Raw genomic sequence first — 10,684 nt, 5'->3', positions numbered from 1 at the left:
CAGAGCATGTCAAACTCAGAACAATATCCTTCTGCTTTAATACTTAATTGCATGATTGACTAAAAGACCTGAAGGAAAGTAATCATTTTCACTAAGATCTCATCCACACCTCTGTGGTTGGAAGATGTCTCTTTAATTCCTTAAGATAGATCCTCCTTAAGGCAGATTCTAAGGCTTTGCCTTATGCCCACCTCACCACTGAGACCATCTAATCTGATCCAATGATATGCAGTAGTAGCATTTCCCGTCTTCTAACACCAGCCTTGCTATATTTGTGGTGCTTCGTGGCAACTCTCATGACAAGAGGGCAGCAGCTGGAATTGTTCCAGCTACTATTGGTGGTTTTCAGTTGCTGAGACTGTTCCCATTCCTCTCTGATCTTGAGTAACTTCTGATCTCTAGTAACTTCTGATCTCTAGTAACTTCTCCTCTCTGATCTCTAGTAACTTCTGACCTTAAGCAGGAGTGATCAGGATCTGGACATCTACCCACAAAAGATGCAAAGCCCTTGTCAATCATTATTCGGATTCTTTATCAATAAAGGAGAATATTTGTAGCTCAAGGTTGAAATGAGGGATCCTGGATGTTTTCTGAGGTTGCTTGTTTTCTTGCAGTCATTTCATTAACCTAAACTAGATAATGTTGTCGGTGCTAGATTATCTTCAGGGTCTACTGTTTCATGTCAGACAGCTAGACACATAAAGTGAATGCTCAAATGGACAGGTAGCTCTTATCGTGGAACATTGTGGGCTGAAGTTGAGACAGCATTGCTCATTAGCAATAGCACTTAGACTTATATATCACCTCACAGTGCCTTACAGTCCTATCTAAGTGGTTTACAGAGTCAGCATATTGCCCCCCAACAATCCAGGTGTTCATTTAATCGAACACAGAAGGATGGAAGACAGTCAACCTTGAGCCCGGTGAGAATCGAACTGCCAAACTGCTGGCAGTCGGCAGTCAGCAGAATAAGCCTTCAATACTGCATTCTAACCACTGAGCCACCACAGCTCTCCCTTCAGTCATCTGTTGAGCAAAGAGTAAGTGGGAGCACAGAAAGAATGAGCAAGAAAGAGATCGTGGGAATGTGAGAGAGGCAGACGAGCAAGAGAACAAGCAAGTGGGAGGAAGTTGGGAATGCCAAGTGAAGAAACAAAAACCTGAGAGAGACAGAGTGTGGAAGAAGAGAAAATCCGATGACAGAAAGATAAAAAGGCAGAGTGAAAGGCCTGTGAGTGACATCGTGAGAAGGCAAGAAAGACAGAGAGCAAGAGATACAGACTGAGCAAGCATGAGGGGAAAAAAAGGGATTTTGTAGAGTGGGTGGGGGCTTCCCGGGAAAATAGGAGAGGATCAGATTCTGAAGGATGGATAAACTGATGGGTGTAATCCTCTGTCAAAACTCACCTCGTCCTCCAGCAGTTGGTGGTTGTTTTTCCTGGCAGGAAACCCACCAATTGTTTCCCTTCATTTGTCAGACATTAAAGGTTTAATGTCTGACAAATGAAGGGAACTCTACTCATTGCAGAATACCTTATGCCACCAGATTTGAAATTCTAGACCTAGAAAACCAAGAACTACGCCGCCTTCAGTCCGATCTAAGTATAGTATACAAAATCATACATTGCAATGTCCTACCTGTCAATGAATACTTCAGCTTCAACCATAACAATACAAGAGCACACAACAGATACAAACTCAAGGTTAACCGCACCAAACTCGACTGCAGGAAATATGACTTCAGCAACAGAGTGCTCAATGTCTGGAATACTCTACCTGAGTCTGTGGTTTCTTCCCCAAACCCCAAAAACTTTAACCTTAGACTGTCTACTGTTGACCTCAACCCTTTCTTAAGAGGCCTGTAGGGGGCGTGCATAAGCGCACCAATGTATCCATTTCATGTATTCATAACTATGTTTAAACTTATACCTGTTATCTTGTAAGCGATTGACAAATCAAATAAATAAATAAATAAATAAAGCTGCCAGGAGAGCACCACTCACAAGTCTAATTAGTGAGGCAAACCAGAGATTATGTCAGGCCCAGCCCACAAATGACACAGAACAACCCAGTCAAAGTTCTTTATTTGTTCATACCATATAGAAAGAATCTTGCCAGATTAAAACTATACAGGTTTCTAACAGGAAGTTTATGGTAGATCAGGGCTGGACAACTTGTGCTGGAGCCCATCTTCAGGGAACTTCCTCTAGAGCAGGGGTCCCCAACCGCCGGTCCATGGGACCGCACCGGGCATGAACAAGCCTTACCGGGCCGCTGGTTGCTGGGCGCCGCCATCTTTTTTGCAAAAAAAGCAATTTTCGTCACAAAAAGATGGCGCTAGCGCTTGGTGAGCTTTTCCGGTAGAAAGCCATTTCTACCCGAAAAGCTTCACCAGAAAGCTGACGCCAGAGCTTGACGAAAATCACTTCCGTGACGCCACCGGAAGTGATTTTTCGTCAAAAAGATGGCGGCGCCAGCTGACGCCGAACCGGGCCGCGGCCGAAAAGGTTGGGGATCCCTGCTCTAGAGGGATGGTCTCCAGCATGAGTCCAAAAGTTCGGAAGACAAAACCTCTGGTCTCAGGGACCAACTCAGATTGGATCCTGCAACATTATCCTGGGATGTGTATATTCACCTTCATTCGTATATACACTATGTTAGCTTTAGGAGAATTCAGCTCCCATAGTCCTTTATTCATTTAGTGGCATTTAGCAATTGCATGATGGAATACCTAGAAGCTACTAGAATGGTATAACCAGAATAACAAACCAGAAGCAAATTTAATACTTTTTTTTAATTATGAAAGCAACAGCATTTTTCACACTGAGGCAGAAGTTTGAAAAATGTTAGATTATGTTAATAAATTAGCAAGAAGGTTTCTGTGAAACACTTCTAAATCATTTTCAAATCATACTCAGTCCTAATACACATACATACATGCTTACATGAAGATAAATAGCTACATTGACCATGAAAGAAAAAAAAGCAAAATGTGTGTTGATATTGTAGTTGTATTTGTGCAACAAAAACCAACAAAACAACAATAACAAAATATCTGTAGGAATTTCAGGAAATCTGGGATCGCCATACATGACTGCAAAAATCCATGTGACCAATAGGTGGCAGCAAGGAAATAGGGAAATAAATCCTTTGCTGCCATCTAGTCATCTGAATGTTTGTAGTTCTACGGAAGTTCCATCAGTGGAATTCTAACCATTCAGCAGCAACTTATATTTTTAGACAAGAGTGAAGGAGACTCTTTAGATGCACACATTGGTTCTGTATATCATGTTCAGAAATGAGATTTTTGTTTTTTTGGGGTGGGTGGATTAGTCAACACAGCAAACCAGAAAACAGGCAAACCAGCAACATACTAAAGAACTTTTTTGAAAGCATTAAATACTTCTGGAAAAATGAAAAAATTCATTTTGGAAGCATTTCTTTGCCAGGAAAAGATATATCTATTGGAATACATGTTTTACAGTACTTCCACCCTCAGAAAGCTTATACCTAGGCAAAAAAGGCTATTAAAATTATTGAGAATGTAAGGAGAGTCTTCTCCCTCAGACTGAAACTCAATCCATTTGAATTTTAATTGCCAGTCAGATCTACATAAAAGCAATAATCCCAAATTACTTCTATAGTTCCACTCCAGATGTTGATTTTACAAAAATGAAGGCAGAGATTATCAACACAAACGCCAGCTGAATTTAGATTTAATGTCATTGTATTTTGGTGTTTGTGTTCAGGATATTACAACGGTACTAGAGATGTCTCTTTTTTGTCTAGACAATTATTCTGTCCAATGCATAAAATCCCAGGTCAGCCAAGAAAACTACATTAGGAATAAAGAGGGTTGCAGTGAGTTACTTCTTACTTATCTATTTTTTCCCCCATGATGTAATCTAATATCTCTGGAGCAGAAGTGGTATTCAGCTGGTTCTGACCAGTTCTAGAGAACCGGTAGCAGAAAATTTGAATAGTGTGGAGAACCGGCAAATACCATGTCCGACTGCCGGGCTCCAAGTGTTCCCCATTCCATTCAGATCCTGACACATTGGAGAGCAGATCGAGCAGACCAACGTGCTAGCCTCCAATCACCACCCATTGACAATAACCTGTGTTCGAAGACAGGCAGTGCCGGCTGCGGAATGCCAACACTGAAGCGGCACACAGGGAAGTTCAGAAGGGTCAAGGAGAAAAAGGGGCTGGACACAGAGGGCACACAGCACATCCACGGGGAGGCAGGCAGGCAGGCAGGGGAAAGACCAGGTGAGAGGAACAAGGAAGTCTCAGGCATTTGTTTGCGATTCGCGGAGAAGGGGTATAATGGGGCTGTCACATATAGGCGAAGAAAAGACAAACATGGACAAAGCAGATGTTGGAGATCTATTGGTAGCATGGAACAGACACGGGGTACTTAGGATAATGGGGTAGGTGGATACTGGATTGTAGCCAGGACGGATATATAATGTACTGATTGAGAGGCAGCAGCTCTCAACACTAGCTTTGCATGAACTATCATTCTTGTTGGTGAGGTTGCCATATTGTGATCTGAAATAAAGATGTGACTACACAGCCCAAGCATGAGTGCTGACTTATATTTCTGTGCATTTGCCCTGGACCCTGAGCTGGCTGAGACTGACTGGCCCCACCCGCATCTATTCTCTGCTTCCCAAGTCCCAGCTGTTCGACTGGGTCTTCTTTTGTTGCCCTACACAGGAGAACGGAGCTGGAAAGCAGGTTAGTGGGGTGGGGAGGGAATAGGATCTTGAAGTAACCTTCCCCTGCCATGCCCACCAAGCCACACGCACCACACCATGCCACGCCTGTTAGGAATATAAGTCACCTAACAGGTATTTGGGTTGGACAATATATAAACCAGGACAAACATTTTAAAACTGTATCTTTAAGAAAATGCAAAACTGTAGTTGGATGTGGTTTCTCAAATGGCGACAAGATGGAGCCAGAAACCTGGTTTGTTTTAGTCTTAGTCTCAGAAGAGAGTGTGAATCAGTCTCTGTTTCCTTCTGTTGGAGAGTATTGCCGTTCCTCCATTTTTCTTAATTGACTGCTATTTCTGGATTTGATGTAAGTCTGATACTGAACTGTTTTTGACACTGGAATTTGTTATTGGATTATCCCTGGAATAAAAACTGACTGATCTTACCTGTGAATGACTTTGGACTGTTTATTTTGGACTTTGCTTAATGTTTCTGGAAGTAAAAACCTACATTTACTGTACAGTGTATCTGTGTGCTGTGTATGTGTATTACTCAAACACTACTCTCAAATACGTCTCCCTGTATGCGCTCATTCTCCTAATGGGGAATTACCTCAACAATGCCCATCAAGCCAAGCCCACAGAACCGATGGTAAAATTTTTTGAATTCCACCATTGCTCTGGAGGACACGTTTGGAGAATGTGGCATAAATATATCAGTAAAATATTAAATAGGATGGATTTTGTTATATTAGATACAACATAAAAAACAGGCAGAGCTTGAATCAGTCATGGCCACCATTTGTCTTATTTGACCATAGCCTGCAGATAGCCGAATTACATTCAAGAAGTTTACAGACATGGCCAGCAAGATTATAATCACTCTTCACCATTGTTCCTTAGCAACATGGTATTTGAATGATGCTGTCTGTAATTCTGGAGGTAGTAAATTAGCATAGAGATTAATAGTCATTAATTAATAGTCCAATCTGTCCAGATTTCAGAGCTATCTTTTTCAATGGTCTAAATAGGCAGGCATCATTTTGGATGACTGCATATTTCATGGTTTAGCTGTGCATTCTGTAATGATACGGTTTTATTAGTCCAGAAAATTGTACACTTTAATGGATGACACCATTTAAATGTGAAATTAGAAAGTGCTAGAGTTATAAGACAAAAGACAGGGGGGAAAGTTCCTTTTATACCAGAGGCAAAAAATGGCCTTTCTCAGGAAAGACTACTTGTCAGGAGATTTTGTCTCAGAAGTATTTATGGAAATCTTCAATGTTGAACAAAGAGGTTTGAGAAAATTCAGTGTGAAATTGTACTGTTTCAATTTAATTCTGGTTTGATTCTTTTCTTTTAGAGATTGTGTAAAAATTAGGAACTCCTTGCATAATTAAGGCAGGAAGATGCTATTATTAGCAGGGGTGGGATTCTATCGGTTCAGACCGGTTGTACAGAACTGGTTGTTACGATTCTGCGCAGTTCGGAGAACAGGCAAATCATGTCCCTGGCTGGCCCCGCCCCCTCCTCCCCACCCAGTCCTTATCGCGCATGCCCAATATCACACGCATGCCCGACATCACTGACTTCATTCTCCTCCACCCAGTCAGTCCTTAAAGTATTTCTTTCCCCCCCGATGATCAGCTGTTCCGATGATCAGCTGTGCCAGGACCCCCCTCGCTGTGTTACTGCTTCACGCAGGAGGCTTCCCCGAGGCCCAGGAGGCAAAAAGAGGCATGCGGGGGTCTTGGGGTGGTGGTGCTGCCCTCTCCCTGGGCTCCATTCTTTTGTCTTCCTAGGTCCCAGGGAAGCTTCCTGGGAGCAAAAATGCATCCACAGGAGGCTTGCCTGAGGCCCCGGAGGCCCAAAAATGGAGCATAAGGGGGTGCTGTGCGCCCTCCCATGCTCCGTTTTTTGTCTTCCTGGGCCCAAGATAAGCCTTCTCAGAGCAAAAAAGCCTCCACCCCCAGGAGGCTTGCTTGAGGCCCAGAAGGCACAAAAGGGGGGGGGGGGGTTCTAAAAAAAAAAATCCATACCCACCCAGTCACATAGCCAGCCCACCTAGCTATGCCCACAGAACCGGTTGTTAAAAAAATTGAATCCCACCCCTGATTGTTAGCTACCATTTTTGGCAATCTTCCAGCCCTCCACCGTTCTGGGCTTTATGGCAAAGTGGCTAGAACATGGAAGTCTCTCCTCAGTGCAAAACACATGAAAGCTGGTTTGAAGTTTGCAAAAAAGCACCTGAAGGACTCTCAGACTGTAAGGAACAAACTCTAAGCGGGCTTTCATGTGTTTGCATGGAGGAGAAGAGGCTTCTATCTACCCACTCTGCCATAAAGCCCAGATCAGTGGAGGGCTGCAGTCATAGTTTTCTTTCTAGAACGTCTGTCCTATCTCCACGCAGGATCTCTGGAGCTCAGTCCGAGTGACCATTGGGTTCTTGGTCATTTCTCTTACTAAGGCCCTTCTCCCCCAATTGCTCAGTTTCACCTGGCAACCAGCTCTTGGAAGAGTTGTAGTTGCACCAAACTTCTTCCATTTGAGAATTATGGAGGACACTGTGCTCTTAGGAACCTTCAGTGCAGCAGAAATTGTATTGTAGCTTCCCCAGATCTGCGCCTTGCAATATTTCTGTCTCTGAGCTCTGCAGAGCCCAGAGCTTTGACTTCATGGCTTTTGCTCTGCTACAGTACATATTGTCAGCTGTGACGCCTTCTGTAGAGAGGTTTGTGCCTTTCCAAATCATGTCCAATTGATTTAATTTACCACAGATCGTCTCCATTCGAGATGAAGAAACATGTCAGCAACGATGAAGAGAAATGGGAGGCACCAGAGCTAAAGCTCATGTGTTGTTGCAAAGGGTCTGAATTACATATGCCGATGTGATATTTCAGTTTCTTTCTTTTTAATAAATTTATAGACATTTCTAAAATTCTGTTTTCACTTTGTCATTATGGGGCACTGAATGTAGATCAATGAGGCAAAAAAAAATGCATGTCATCAACTGTACAATCAGGCTGCAGCGTAACAAAATTGACAAAAGCGAAGAGGGTCTGAATACTTTCTGAATGCACTGTATGTGGTCATTAAGAGACACATCTCAGTGACTTGATGCACATGCAGGTATTCCTCAACTTAATGACCAAATTTTATGTTGCTAAGCAAGACAATTGTGAAGCGAGTTTTGCTCTGTTTACAATAAAGGTTTGAACTTGAACTTTGAACTACCTTCTGGTCACATTGTTAAGTAAATCACTGCAGTTGTTAAATTAGTAACATGGTTGTTAAGTGGCTACCCTATTGACTTTGCTTGTCAGAAGGTTGCAAAAGGTGATTGCATAACCCTGGGCACTGCCACTGCCACTGCTGCTGTTTGGCCCACCCACCCGCCTGGGCTGTTACCTTTATTTCCTGCTTTTTCATCCTCAGCTGCTTTGCAAATGCTGCGCACCTGTGCGCAGTGCTTTTCAGCTGTCCGGGTGGCACAGCTAAAGGTTTTTTTACATGTGCGCACAGGCGTGTGCAAAACATAGTCACCAAACCGGTAGTAACACCGGTTGAATCCCACCACTGGTCATAAGTCACTTTTTTTCAGTGCCATTATAACTTTCAATGGTCCCAAAACAAATGGTTATATGTTGAGGACTATCTATAATTAAACATTCTTATTTTGATTTTATGGTAAGACATATTGCGTTTGTTTCCAATATCCAGGAACTATCCTAAACATTCCGACGTACTCGAAGTCATTGCAACATTTATATGTATATTTGGACTTTCCATATTCATTTTCAAAATTTTTCAATCTAATGTTGCTTTAATCTCAGTATTTGCGTTTTTTCTGCCATTCTTATAATTTGTCAATTGGACTGGATACTTTCCCCCTCAAAAGCTTATGCTGCAAATTATATTAAGTGACATTACACAGGCTATTTTAATAAGAAAGGTGACAATTTTAATTTAGTACAGTGTTGGAAAATCTGAACTTTTAGGATGTAAGGTACTAAGGTACAGTGGAAATATACCTGTTCTGTTAGACCTGCTGCATGTAAAAGTTAAATCAACATACGCCTGTTTAGAATATGATCCAGAAGTTATATTGACAGTACAGACAAAATATGTAATAAATCTACAATTATATTTATAGTGTAAGCAAAGGTTTCAACTTTATCCATATTAGATTTGATATACGAGTTTTCCAAGGGCAAAACACAAATACAGGTTGTTTAATTGCATTTTTGCTTTGTCAGCTTCCTGCATACTCTAATCGCTGAGTTTGTGATTGGAATTTTTTTAAAAAACCAAATTATTAATAGGATAGCTGTACTGATTTTGGGGATATTTTTACATAGAGAAGCAGATTGGCCCTACATTTAGCAGCTTTCTGAAATAAGCAGATTTTAAGAATCAAGGCATAAGCAGCCCCCTACTCCAAGGCAAGATGGAATCATATAATTTTTTAGATACTACAAGTACCCTTCAATGTATGACAATTTATTTAATGATAGTTCAGTGAGACTAATATCAGAAAAAGTTGTTTATAATCCAGTCATTGCATGGTTATTGGATAGCAGTCTGGTTGTCTGGCCACCACACTGTTTATGTGATCACAATTTGCAATTTTCCTAGCCAGTTTCCAACAAGCAACTTCAACTGGGGAAGCTGGATTTGCGTAAGGACTGTATGATTCACTTAACAACCACAGTAAAAATGGTCATGAAATTGGGTCCTTACGTGATGATTCAGTTTACAACTGATGTGACTAATGGCAGAAACCCCACTCCCAACTGTGATCATACATCAAGAACTATGCCTAATGTAGTCTCTCAAGATGAAAGCATTTCCATACATTTAGTGTGACCATTGAATGTAGATTACAATATATGTCAATTCCCATTAAGGATACCAGGTGAAATGATAAGTGGAAAAAGCTTTTGAGAGAAAAACATACAAGAGGATGATACAATGTGTATAGAAAGCAAAGAATTGTGAAGAATACAAAGAAGGCATCAACAATACAAAATTAAATACGGATTTGGTTTCTTAAAGTGGCTTGCAATTTCAGTGTAGGCAAGAAATATGCACCTACACCTAGCATTTGGAAAAATACTATTAAGCTCTTCAAGAAAAGCAAAGTTGCCTCCTCATGAGTAATCTAGCTGATTGGTGTCGTGCCGGTCTCCTCTCTGCTGTGTGTGTCCTTGGAGCAGGAGGTATGGACTCCACCTCCTCATTGCTAATGGGCAGCAGCTGCTCCCAATCCTGCCCAGTTGACTGGCTGCAGGTTGGCTTGCCCCACTCAGACTCAGCCTATTGTTCCTCCATTGTCCCAGCTGAGGCTGTTCCATCAGGCTAGACCAGGGCTATCAAACTTGTGGCCTGCAGGCAGGATGCATCAAGTGCTGGTCCAGAGGTGGTATTCAGCAGGTTCTGACAAGTTCTGGAAAACAGGTACCGAAAATTTTTAGTAGTTCGGAGAACTGGCAAATACCACCTCTGACTGGAGATTATACAGTATCCTTTCCCTGCCACGCCCACAGAACCGGTAGTAAAAAAAAATTGAATCCCACCACTGTGCTGGTCATGCCCATCCCTGGTTTAATGAAAGGGGAAAAAAAGTTGCAATACATCATGTGACAATGCAAATTTGACACCCCTGGCCTACTCTCTCCAAACTCTTGATCCTAACCAACATTCGGCTCCGTGCTTTCCTCGGCCAACTCAAACTCACCCTCTTCCTCTGAACTTGCATCTGGAAAGGGGTTTGGAAGCGAATACATAACATGAGTTTAAGAATAAAAGGCAACGATGGAGAGGGGAGAGGTTTGTATGGAGGATACAAGGACAGAAATATAATGAATGCTGGTATGAAATAGATTTAGCTATATTTCATTTTTTTACCTTGTACCTTAAATTCTTTGGCTTACTATTTTTTACTCTGATGACTCTAGA

The sequence above is a fragment of the Notechis scutatus genome, chromosome 6 (assembly GCF_049901735.1).
Source record: "Notechis scutatus isolate UNSWTSFEM ecotype Mainland chromosome 6, rNotScu1.2, whole genome shotgun sequence".
Taxonomy (NCBI): domain Eukaryota; kingdom Metazoa; phylum Chordata; class Lepidosauria; order Squamata; family Elapidae; genus Notechis; species Notechis scutatus.
The sequence above is the reverse complement of the archived record's forward strand: the minus strand, read 5'-3'. Positions refer to the sequence as shown.